The sequence below is a fragment of the Amblyraja radiata genome, unplaced genomic scaffold (assembly GCF_010909765.2).
Source record: "Amblyraja radiata isolate CabotCenter1 unplaced genomic scaffold, sAmbRad1.1.pri S43, whole genome shotgun sequence".
Classification (NCBI taxonomy): domain Eukaryota; kingdom Metazoa; phylum Chordata; class Chondrichthyes; order Rajiformes; family Rajidae; genus Amblyraja; species Amblyraja radiata.
Genome location: NW_022630150.1, coordinates 639,176 through 652,648, shown reverse-complemented (window position 1 = coordinate 652,648; position 13,473 = coordinate 639,176). Strand labels below are relative to the sequence as shown.

The following is a 13,473-nucleotide window of genomic DNA, read 5'->3' as shown; positions in this document are numbered from 1 at the left end:
TAGTTCAGGTGTCAGGGGTTATGGGAAGAAGGCAGGAGAATGGGATTAGGAGGGAGAGATAAATCAGCCATAAATCAGAATGGCAGTGTAGACTTGATGGGCAGGATGGCCTAGTTCTGCGCCTATCACTTATGACCTTGTACGGTTATTATAGCTGCAGTGATTAAAACCTCTGTTATTGAACTAATTTATATCAAGCGCTGAAGATAGGCGTAAAATGCTGGAGTAACTCAGCGAGTCAGGCAGCATCTCTGGAGAGAAGGAATAGGTGATGTTTTGGGTCGAGACCCTTCTTCAGACTGAGAGTCAGGGAACAGGGAATGGAGAGATATAGACGGTGATATAGAGAGATATAGAACAAATTAATGAAAGATGTGCCGCAAAAAAGTAAAGATGATTAAGGAAAGGTGGAGCCCACAATGGTCCATTGTTGGCTGTGGGTAGGTGGCAACGAGTTATACAGACAATGAAACTCAACAGGACGACTGTGAAACTAGTACGGCGACTAGGGTGGAGGGGGGGGGGGGGAGGGGTTACTTGCAGATAGAGAAATCAATAGTGTAACCGCTGGGTTGTAAGCTGCCCAAGCAAAATATGTTTGTGATCATTATAGGTTCTCAATTGCCTGTGCTGTTGTAATACTTTAGATTTTTAAAGAGCGATGCACAATGTAACCGCTGTGAATGACTGGAAATACAAGTCATGTGAACTTTGCTTTTCTTTTAAATCACCACATTCATTAACGAGCAAGTTTTCCATTGCGTTAATAGGTCAGATGAACTTGGATGTTTTACGCCTTGCTTAATTCTTTTAAAAATATATATTTTTATTTATTAGAAGTACAGTAGATTACAGTAGTACAAGCCACATATATCTTATTACATTTATTGTACCCCTTCATTTTTTAAGCTTGAAGGAAAGATAGAAATAAAGAAAGAAGAGAAAGTGAGAGAGAGTTGTGTTAGTGTAAAAGAGTGATCAATAAAATAAATAAAATTAAAAAAACCCCAATAGTTAGAAAAAAAAAGTTAAGAAATAGACCATAGAAAAGAAAGAAAGAAAAAGAAACAAAAGCTCTATTATGAAAACCGCGCAAAAGGGATAAACCAACTTCGTATTTTTCATCCCCCCTTACCAGATCCTGACACCATTTCTTTTTTAAAGTACTGATGCACCTTGTCGCCTCGCATAATTCTACTGCTGAGATGCCGCTTGTAGATGGTTTATGCATGCAACCAATCATATAGCTACCTCAGCACTACTAACCCTGCCTTAGGTATCATTTATAATAACGCCTGCTTCTCCTTCTGCGCAGTACAGTAGCAGACTGGAGTCAGTGACTACTCATGTATCGTTTAACTCTGTAATCCTTATTAAAGACTATTAGAAAGTTACACGTGTGTAATGTCTCATTTACATGGTGTCAGAAGTGCTGAACCACTATAACAATGCGCATCTATAAAGCTGCATTATTGCTGCAAGTTAACCAAACCCTACAATACTGCAGCTTACAGGTTCACCATCAAAACATTTGGGCTCCATAGATAAACTAAAGGCTAGGGTGGCAGTCGTTTGATTGTCTTTTAGTTTCAGTTTTCTTGTTTTAAATATAACGCGGAAACAGGCCCATCGAGTGAGCGCCAACCAGCGATCCCCGTACACTAACAACATCCTACACACTAGACAGAATTTACAATTCTTTACCAAAGCCAATTAACCTGCGAACCTGTACGTCTTTGGAGTGTGTGAGGAAATCATGAGCAACCTGAGAGAATCCACCCGGTCACGGGGAGAAGGTACAAACTCCGTACAGACAGCACCCGCAGTCCGGATCGAACCCGGGTCTCTGGCGCTGTGAGGCAGCAACTCTACTGCTGTGCCACCCTGCTGCTTGATCTTTAGAATGGAAATGTAGCTTGTATCAGAGCCACAGTGATTATAGACAAAGCGTTGTACAATAGGGATCCAAATGAGCAATGTTTTGAGGGCGAGATTAGGATTTCGATGGAATTGCATCATCAAGCTCGAGGTTGAAAGAGTTTCTCATTGGATTCTCTTACCTGTCTTAGTTCCACTGCGTTCCTGCCAATCGGAATCGGTGCTGACCGTTGAGTATGGATTCAGCCGCTTGGCAAGACGTGGTGATTTCCTGACATCAAGTTTGTGGATCTCCTGAAGAGAAAACGAACTGCATCAGGATATACCACTTTATATTTCTCCTAAAGGGCCTGTCCCACTTTCCCGAGTTACTCAAAATTCTCCCGAGTTTTCCCCTTGATTCAAACTCAGAGAATTACGGTAATAGCCAGCCGTCGGTACTCGGGGCTATTTTTTTTACTCGTGGACATTTTTCAACATGCTGAAAAAACGTCCCGACTTACCTGATGCCCCGAGTACCTACGGCTGGCATTATGAGCTGCTACAAAATATCTACGGACTGCTACGGACATTCGCCGAGTTTGAATCAAGGGTAAAACTCGGGAGAATTCGTGAGTGATAGCCCTGTCCCACAGTACGAGTTCATTCCAAGAGCTCTCCCGTGTTTAAAAAAAATCTAACTCGTGGTAAGCACGGAGAATGAACGTAGCGGGTACGTCAGAGCTCGGAGACGTCTCTTAGCGCTAACGGCAGGTAATCGGGAAGACGCGCTGAAGGCAGGTAAGCATGGGAAGACTCGTGAAGATTTTTCAACATGATGAAAAATGTCCACGAGAGCCCCGAGTACCGACGAGTGGCCATTGCCGTAAATCTCCGAGTTCGAATCAGGGCAAACTGGGGAGAGCTCTTGGAATGAACTCGTACCGTGGGACAGGGGTTTAACTCGGGAAAGTGGGACAGGCCCTTTAGTTGCCGGTATCAACAAGAATTTTACTGATTTTTGCATAAGCAAGGTCCGATTAAAATGAATGTAGCATAGCTAGACCTCTCTGGGTGCTGTTTTCACCTGTGGGAAGTAAACTTTCTACAGGAAATTGCCCCTTGATGTAGGTGGAAGGCAAAGAGAATGAAAGTGAAATGGATGAGTGCACAAACAAAAAATGTTGTAGGGAAATATGGAGGGATGAGACTTTTGGGGTGGAGAGCCAGAATGGAGCAAAGGAGCAAACATAATAATAATAATAATAATAATAATACATTTTATTTATGGGCGCCTTTCAAGAGTCTCAAGGACACCTTACAAAAATTTAGCAAGTAGAGGAAAAACATGTATGCGGAATGAAATAAATAGTAGAGACATGACTAGTACACAAATTAAAGACAGAATTCAATTCAAAACACAATATGAGGCAATTCAAGCACAGATGAAAAGGGAGGGGGACGTGGGGCTAAGGATAGGCAGAGGTGAAGAGATGGGTCTCGAGGCGGGACTGGAAGATGGTGAGGGACACGGAATTGCGGATCAGTTGGGGGAGGGAGTTCCAGAGCCTGGGAGCTGCCCTGGAGAAGGCTCTGTCCCCAAAACTGCGGAGGTTGGATTTGTGGATGGAGAGGAGACCGGCTGATGTGGATCTGAGGGACCGTGAGGGTTGGTAGGGGGAGAGGAGGTCAGTGAGATATGGGGGGGCCAGATGGTGGAGGGCTTTGTAGGTGAGGACCAGCATTTTGTAGGTGATCCGGTGGGAGATGGGAAGCCAGTGAAGTTGTTTGAGGACTGGAGTGATGTGATGCCAGGATTTGGTGTGAGTGATGAGTCGGGCGGCTGCGTTCTGGACCAGTTGGAGTCGGTTGATGTAGGTGGAGCTGATGCCAAGGAAAAGTGAGTTGCAGTAGTCCAGTCGGGAGGAGATGAAGGCATGGATGAGTCTTTCAGCAGCTGGCAGCAGCAGACAGCTTGCTTTTGTGTGTAAAGCTGCTGGGGTGTAATAAATTACACTGTTAACCTGATAACCTTTTATAGAAACAAAGAACTGCAGGCGCTGCTTTATACTAAAGGTAGACACAAAGTGCTGGAGCAACTCAGCAGGTCAGGTAACATTTCTGGAGAATAAGGATAGGTGATGGTTTGGGTCAGGATCCTTCTTCAGACTGAAAGTAAGGGGTGGGGGTGAAGAGCAGGAGACGAGAAACAAAAACCAGAAGCAAGCGGGGCCAGCCACAAATGACCTCGGGCAGGGTGATGCATTGGTGGGGCCATTGTTAGCTTGGGAAGGCGTGATCACAGGAGGGACACAACGCGGAGAGCTGAGGGACTGGATTTATAGGTTCCCTGAAGATGGACACAAAATGCTGGAGTAACTCAGCCGGGACAGGCTGCATCTCCGGGGAGAAGGAATGGGTGACGTTTTGGGTCAAGACCCTTCTTCAGACTGAGAGTCAGGGGAGATGGAGACACAAATATGGAAGGGTAAGGTGTGAAAATGACAGATCAAAGCAGACGATGATCAAGGAAATACAGAATTTGTTAGCCGAGAGGAAAATGACAACGAGGCATACGAGACAGTGAAACTAGTCGGAGAACTAGGGTAGGGGAGGGATGGAGAGAGAGAAAAAGCAAGGGTTACTTAAAGTTGGAGAAGTCAATGTTCATATCGCTGGAGTGTAAGCTGGCCAAAGCAGACTGAGCAGAGGTGTTCAGCGAAACGATCGCCGAGCCTACGCTTGGTCTAGCTGATACTTAGGTCAACACCTGGAATAGCGGATACAGTAAATATCAGTTAGATGTCACCATTACCTTACTGTCTTCACGAGGAGGACTCTTCGCAAACCTCAGACGCAGCCGTCTCCTTGGAAGCTGGAATAGTGAAGGAGAAATTATTTTGATGATCAACTTGCAACAGCAGTTACCCTATACACATGTTCCCACTTGACCACACCAGCACAGTGACAAGGCTAGTAGTCTCTGCCAGGCAGCTCCTGCGAACCTTGTTCAATTGTGACCTCTGGTGCTGTCTGCATGGATTTTGCACCTTATCCCTGTGGCTGTGAGGATCCCTCCTTTTTCTCCACCCTCCCTCCCCACGGATGCTCCAGTTTCCTGCCTCACCTCAATGTCATTCAGTTTGGTCGGTTAATTGGCCACCGTAAATTGCCCCGAGTGTGTAAATAAGAGGTGGAATCTGGGAAAGCTGATGGGAATATTGGGAGAGATTTAGAATAAAGGGGAGGTCATTTAAGACTGAGATGAGAAAAAACTTTTTCACCCAGAGAGTTGTGAATTTATGGAATTCCCTGCCACAGAGGGCAGTGGAGGCCAAGTCACTGGATGGATTTAAGAGAGAGTTAGATAGAGCTCTAGGGGCTAGTGGAGTCAAGGGATATGGGGAGAAGGCAGGCACGGGTTATTGATAGGGGACGATCAGCCATGATCACAATGAATGGCGGTGCTGGCTCGAAGGGCCGAATGGCCTCCTCCTGCACCTATTTTCTATGTTTCTATTTCCTATGTAATAAAACAGTATTATCATGAATTATGTTAATCACTAATGATCATTTTGAGGCTGAAACCAAACAGAAATTGGGTAACTACAAGATACAGCTCTGTAGTATGAACCCCGACTCCAATTTATCCCAGAGTTCAATTTATCCTCCAGTGATAAACATCTAGGCAACCCCTCATTCACCAGCTAAGGGGACAACTAATTACACTGAAGTTTTAAGCACAGTATTACAGAAAGCCTATAGTAAATTAGACATTCTTGCCATAGAGGGAGTACAGAGAAGATTCACCAGACTGATTCCTGGGATGTCAGGACTTTCATATGAAGAAAGACTGGATAGACTCGGCTTGTACTCGCTAGAATTTAGAAGATTGAGGGGGATCTTATAGAAACTCACAAAATTCTTAAGGCGTTGGACAGGCTAGATGCAGGAAGATTGTTCCCGATGTTGGGGAAGTCCAGAACAAGAGGTCACAGTTTAAGGATAAGGGGGAAGTCTTTTAGGATCGAGATGAGAAGAACATTTTTCACACAGAATCTGTGGAATTCTCTGCCACAGAAGGTAGTTGAGGCCAGTTCATTGGCTATATTTAAGAGGGAGCTAGATGTGGCCCTTGTGGCTAAGTGGATCAGGGAGTATGGAGAGAAGGCAGGTACGGGATATTGAGTTGGATGATCAGCCATGATCATATTGAATGACGGTGCAGGCTCGAAGGGCCGAGTGGCCTACTCCTGCACCTATTTTCTATGTTTCTATTTAAAGCCATCATAGGTAGACGCCATCTAGTCACAGATTGACACAGCACGGAAACAGGTCAGATAGCCCGACGCATCCAAACTTGTCTCCGTACCTAGTCGCATCTGCCCATGTTTGGCTCATATCACTCTAAACCTTTAAATTCATGTATCTATCAAAAATGCCTTTTAAACGTTGTAACTGTACCTACCATTTCCTCTGGCAGCTCATTGCAAAGAACCACCAAACTGTGTGGAAAAACATTGCCCCTCGGGTTCACTTTAAATCTTTCCCCTCTCACCTTGCATCTGTGGCCTCTGTTTTTTTTACTCTATTACCTTGGGGAGTAGGCTGCGACCATTCATTTCATCCATGCCTCTCCTGATTTTATATACCTCTATAAGATCACCCCTCAGCCTCCTCTGCTCCAGGGTAAAAAAGACCCAGTCTATCCAGTCTCGCCTTAAAACTCAACTCCTCTTGACACATTAACGCCCTTGCATAATTGCACTGCTATATAATGCATCAAGATGTTTTTAATCTTATAATAATAAATGGCAAAATATTGCTTGCCTTCCCAACTAATACACCTGCACATTAACACCCAATAATCAGTGTACAAGTTTAACTAAGTCCCTTGAAACATTAAGACTTAAGGGTGGCATGGTAGAGTTGCTCCCTTGCAGCACCGGAGACTCGGGTTCGAACCTGACCTTGGGTGCAATTTGTATGCAGTTTGTACGTTCTCCCCAAGACCACATGGGTTTCCTCCGGGTGCTCCGGTTTCCTCCCACACGTGAAGGTCTCACAGATTTGTAGGTTAATTGGCTTCAGTAAGAATTGTAAGTTGACCCTAGTGTGTAGAATTGTGCTAGCGTATGGAGGTGATCGCTGGTCGGCGCAGACTCGGTGGGCCGACCAGAGAAGGTTCACCAGACTGATTACTGGGATGTCAGGACTTTCATATGAAGAAAGACTGGATAGACTCGGCTTATACTCGCTAGAATTTGGGAGATTGAGGAGGGGATCTTATAGAAACGTACAAAATTCTTATGGGGTTGGACAGGCTAGATGCAGGAAGATTGTTCCCGATGTTGGGGAAGTCCAGGACAAGGGGTCACAGCTTAAGGATAAGGGGGAAATCCTTTAAGACCGAGATGAGAAAAACATTTTTCACACAGATAGTGGTGAATCTCTGGAACTCTCTGCCACAGAAGGTAGTTGAGGCCAGTTCATTGGCTATATTTAAGAGGGAGTTAGATGTGGCCCTTGTGGCTAAAGGGACCAGGGGGTATGGAGAGAAGGCAGGTACGGGATACTGAGTTAGATGATCAGCCATGATCATATTGAATGGCGGTGCAGGCTCGAAGGGCCGAATGGCCTACTCTTGCACCTATTTTCTATGTATCTATGTTTCTGCGCCGTATCTCTAAACTCCAAACTTTGGACTTTAGAGATACAGCGCTGAAACAGGCCTTTCGGCCCACCATGACAGCGCCAACAAGCAATTACCACGTACACCAGCACCACTAGGGACTATTTACAATTTTACTGAATTCGGCCTTCATCACAAGGCTTACAGTCATATTTTGCTTGGTAATCAATCCTGCGGGTATATTACAACACGAACATACATAGAAACATAGAAATTAGGTGCAGGAGTAGCCCATTTGGCCCTTCGAGCCTGCACCGCCATTCAATATGATCATGGCTGATCATCCAACTCAGTATCCCGTACCTGCCTTCTCTCCATACCCTCTGATCCCCTTAGCCACAAGGGCCACATCTAACTCCCTCTTAAATATAGCCAATGAACTGGCCTCGACTACACCCTGTGGCAGAGAGTTCCAGAGATTCACCACTCTCTGTGTGAAAAAAGTTCTTCTCATCTCGGTTTTAAAGGATTTCCCCCTTATCCTTAAGCTGTGACCCCTTGTCCTGGACTTCCCCAACATCGGGAGCAATCTTCCTGCATCTAGCCTGTCCAACCCCTTAAGAATTTTGTAAGTTTCTATAAGATCCCATCTCAATCTCCTAAATTCTAGAGAGTATAAACCAAGTCTATCCAGTCTTTCTTCATAAGACAGTCCTGACATCCCAGGAATCAGTCTGGTGAACCTTCTCTGCACTCCCTCTATGGCAATAATGTCCTTCCTCAGATTTGGAAACCAAAACTGTACGCAATACTCCAGGTGTGGTCTCACCAAGACCCTGTACAACTGCAGTAGAACCACCCTGCTCCTATACTCAAATCCTTTTGCTATGAAAGCTAACATACCATTCGCTTTCTTCACTGCCTGCTGCACCTGCATGCCTACTTTCAATGACTGGTGTACCATGACACCCAGATCTCGCTGCATCTCCCCTTTTCCTAGTCGGCCACCATTTAGATAATAGTCTGCTTTCCTGTTTTTGCCACCAAAATGGATAACCTCACATTTATCCACATTATACTGCATCTGCCAAACATTTGCCCACTCACCCAGCCTATCCAAGTCACCTTGCAGTCTCCTAGCATCCTCCTCACAGCTAACACTGCCCCCCAGCTTAGTGTCATCCGCAAACTTGGAGATATTGCCTTCAATTCCCTCATCCAGATCATTAATATATATTGTAAATAGCTGGGGTCCCAGCACTGAGCCTTGCGGTACCCCACTAGTCACTGCCTGCCATTGTGAAAAGGACCCGTTTACTCCTACTCTTTGCTTCCTGTTTGCCAGCCAGTTCTCTATCCACATCAATACTGAACCCCCAATGCCGTGTGCTTTAAGTTTGTATACTAATCTCTTATGTGGGACCTTGTCGAAAGCCTTCTGGAAGTCCAGATACACCACATCCACTGGTTCTCCCCTATCCACGCTACTAAAAACATCCTCGAAAAATTCTATAAGATTCGTCAGACATGATTTACCTTTTGTAAATCCATGCTGACTTTGTCCAATGATTTCACCACTTTCCAAATGTGCTGCTATCCCATCTTTACTAACTGACTCTAGCAGTTTCCCCACTACCGATGTTAGACTAACTGGTCTGTAATTCCCCGTTTTCTCTCTCCCTCCCTTCTTAAAAAGTGGGGTTACGTTTGCTACCCGCCAATCCTCAGGAACTACTCCAGAATCTAAAGAGTTTTGAAAGATTATTACTAATGCATCCACTATTTCTGGAGCTACTTCCTTAAGTACTCTGGGATGCAGCCTATCTGGCCCTCGGGATTTATCGGCCTTTAATCCATTCAATTTACCCAACACCACTTCCCGGCTAACCTGGATTTCACTCAATTCCTCCAACTCCTTTGACCCGCGGTCCCCTGCTATTTCCGGCAGATTATTTATGTCTTCCTTAGTGAAGACGGAACCAAAGTAGTTATTCAATTGGTCCGCCATATCCTTGTTCCCCATGATCAACTCACCTGTTTCTGACTGCAAGGGACCTACATTTGTTTTAACTAATCTCTTTCTTTTCACATATCTATAAAAACTTTTGCAGTCAGTTTTTATGTTCCCTGCCAGTTTTCTTTCATAATCTATTTTTCCTTTCCTAATTAAGCCCTTTGTCCTCCTCTGCTGGTCTCTGAATTTCTCCCAGTCCTCCGGTATGCTGCTTTTTCTGGCTAATTTGTACGCATCATCCTTCGCTTTGATACTATCCCTGATTTCCCTTGTTATCTACGGATGCACTACCTTCCCTGATTTATTCTTTTGCCAAACTGGGATGAACAATTTTTGTAGTTCATCCATGCAGTCTTTAAATGTCTTCCATTGCATATCCACCGTCAACCCTTTTAGAATTAATTGCCAGTCAATCTTGGCCAATTCACGTCTCATACCCTCAAAGTTACCTTTCTTTAAGTTCAGAACCATTGTTTCTGAATTAACAATGTCACTCTCCATCCTAATGAAGAACTCAACCATATTATGGTCACTCTTGTCCAAGGGGGCACGTACAACAAGACTGCTAACTAACCTTTCCTCATTACTCAATACCCAGTCTAAAATAGCCTGCTCTCTCGTTGGTTCCTCTACATGTTGATTTAGATAACTATCCCGCATACATTCCAAGAAATCCTCTTCCTCAGCACCCCTGCCAATTTGATTCACCCAATCTATATGTAGATTGAAGTCACCCATTATAACTGTTTTGCCTTTGTCGCACGCATTTCTAATTTCCTGTTTGATACCATCTCCAACTTCACTACTACTGTTAGGTGGCCTGTACACAACACCCACCAGCGTTTTCTGCCCCTTAGTGTTTCGCAGCTCTACCCATACCGATTCCACATCCTCCAAACTAATGTCCTTCCTTTCCATTGCGTTAATCTCCTCTCTAATCAGCAACGCTACCCCACCTCCTTTTCCTTTCTCTCTATCCCTCCTGAATATTGAATATCCCTTAATGTTCAGCTCCCAGCTTCGTCACCCTGGAGCCATGTCTCCGTGATCCCAACTATATCATAGTCATTAATAGCTATCTGCACATTCAACTCATCCACCTTATTACGAATGCTCCTTGCATTGAGACACAAAGCCTTCAGGCTTGTTTTTACAACACTCTTACCCCTTATACAATTATGTTGAAAAGTGGCCCTTTTTGATTTTTTGCCCTGGTTTTGTCTGCCTGCCACTTTTACTTTTCACCTTGCTACCTATTGCTTCTACCCTCATTTTACACCCCTCGGTCTCTACGCTCACACATTTAAGAAACCCTTTCCCTTTAACTCCATCCTCCACTATCCCATTCGACAACCCACCCCCCTTATTCAGTTTAAAACCACCCGTGTAGCAGTGGCAAACCTGCCTGCCAGAATGCTGGTCCCACACCTGTTAAGATGCAATCCGTCCCTTTTGTACAGTTCCCCCTTACCCCAAAACAGATCCCAGTGATCTAAGAATCTAAATCCCTGCCCCGTGCACCAGTTCCTCAGCCACACGTTCAGGTCCCGTATCTCCCTGTTCCTGCTCTCGCCGGCACGAGGAACTGGAAGCAAACCGGAGATAACAACCCTGGAGGTCCTGCTTTTCAGCATTTTTCCGAGCTCTCTAAAGTCACGCTGCAGAATATTCATCCCCTTCTTTCCGACATCGTTTGTGCCGACATGCACTACCACTTCCGGATGTTCACCTTCGCCCTTGAGGATTTTCTGCACTCTGTCCGTGACATCCTGGATCCTGGCACCAGGAAGGCAGCACACCATCCTCGCATCCCGTCTGTTGCTGCAGAAACCCCTGTCCATACCTCTTACAATGGAGTCTCCCACTACAATGGCGTTGCCTGCCTTAGGCCTTTTTGGTTCTGGCTCAACAGCCCTATTCGCATCGCAAGCCAGTCCGCCGCTCAGTGTAAACATGTCTCCTGTCCCGACAGCTTCTAAGTGGGTGAACCTGTTCACAAGAGGTACAACACCCGGGGACGTTGGCATTCCATGCTTCCCTCCCTTTCTCACTGTCTCCCACCTTCTCTCTTCCAGTACCAACCACGTTATATACTGCGTGTCACAAGAGGGCAGCACTGTGGAAGGTGCCATCTTTCAAATAACCCAAACTGGCAGGGTTTGAACCCACATTAGTCAAGATCATCGTGTTTACATTACATTACCTGGTGTGCATCAGGAAAATCATCCCGCTGGGTCCCTTGTTCTGTGGTGCTCACAGACACTCTGCTGCGCAGAATAGGCCTTGTGGTTGTCTACACAAAGATAGACACATTTTCATTAAACACACAGCAATGCAAGAGCAAGTATCTGTAGTTCAGTCAGTTTACCAACACATCTCCTCCTTGGTCAGAAGTGGGCCTCTTGAGCCAATCAACAATAATGGGTCATTGATAAACTCAATTCAAATTCCCTGCCCAATTGCAATATCCAGTCAGCTCTTTCCATATTTTCCGAAATTCTATCAATCTCGGTTAATATACCACATAACTAAGTATCCACAACTTCCCAAGGCAGGGAATTCTAAAGAATCACCGCGCCCCATGAAGAATGCCATCTCATCTTAACCATCAATAAGAATGTCATCGTGTAGGAAGGAACTGCAGATGCTGGTTTACACCAAAGATAGACACAAAAATGCTGGAGTAACTCAGTGGGGCAGGCAGCATCACTGGAGAGAAGGAATGGGTAGGAAAGAACTACAGATACTGGTTTACACCGAAGATAGACACAAAATGCTGGAGTAACTCAGCCAGACAGGCAGCATCTCTGGAGAGAAGGAATGGGTAGGAAGGAACTGCAGATGCTGGTTTACAGAGAAGATAGACACAAAATGCTGGAGTAACTCAGTGGGACATGCAGCATCTCTGCAGAGAAGGAATGGGTAGGAAGGAAATGCAGATGCTGGGTATACACAGAAGATGGACATAACATGCTGGAGTAACTCAGCATCGCTGCAGAGAAGGAATGGGTAGGATGGAACTGCAGATGCTGATTTACACAGAAGATAGACACAAAATGCTGGAGTAACTCAGCCAGACAGGCAGCATCAAAGATTATAGAGCTCCTCTAGCATATTTGGGCAGCATCTGTGGAGAGAAGGAATGGATAGGAAAGAACTGCAGATGCCGGGTTTACACAGAAGATAGACACAAAATGCTGGAGTAACTCAGCCAGACATGCAGCATCTGTGGAGACCAGGAATCTGTAGAAAAGAACTGCATATGCTGGTTAAGAAGGAACTGCAGATGCTGGCATTTGCGTACCTGCATATGCTGGTTTACAGAGGAGATAGACACAAAAATACTGGAGTAACTCAGCCAGACAGGCAGCACCAAAGATTCTAGAGCTCCTCTAGTATGTTTGGGCAGCATCTCTGGAGAGGATTGGGTAGGAAGGAAATGCAGATGCTGGTTTACACAGAATTATAGACACAAAATGCTGGAGTAACTCAGCATCTCTGCAGAGAAGGATTGGGTAGGAAGGAAATGCAGATGTTGGGTTTACACAGAAGATAGGCACAGAATGCTGGAGTAACTCAGTGGGCCAGGCAGCATCAAAGACTATAGAGCTCCTCTAGTATCTTTGGGCAGCATTTAGAGACGATAGGCACAAAATGCTGGAGTAACTCAGTGGGACATGCAGCATCTCTGCAGAGAAGGAATGGGTAGGAAAGAACTGCAGATGCTGGTTTACACAGAAGACAGAAAATGTCCCGACAGCTTCTAAGTGGGTGAACCTGTTCACAAGAGGTACAACACCCGGGGACGTTGGCATTCCATGCTTCCCTCCCTTTCTCACTGTCTCCCACCTTCTCTCTTCCAGTACCAACCACGTTATATACTGCGTGTCACAAGAGGGCAGCACTGTGGAAGGTGCCATCTTTCAAATAACCCAAACTGGCAGGGTTTGAACCCACATTAGTCAAGATC

At 45.3% G+C, this 13,473-nt stretch overlaps 1 protein-coding gene across 1 annotated transcript in view; it reads right to left on the bottom strand.

Annotated features, from left to right (window-relative positions):
• Window positions 1-11,807, bottom strand: part of LOC116969430 — a 75,338-nt gene extending 63,531 nt beyond the window's left edge. The window contains exons 1-3 of the mRNA XM_033016315.1: window positions 11,707-11,807; window positions 4,673-4,732; window positions 2,061-2,172 (exon numbers count right to left, since the gene is read on the bottom strand). The gene's annotated coding sequence lies outside the window, so the exon portion shown is untranslated. The remainder of the gene's footprint in view (window positions 1-2,060; window positions 2,173-4,672; window positions 4,733-11,706) is intronic.
• Window positions 11,808-13,473: the final 1,666 nt, after the last annotated feature.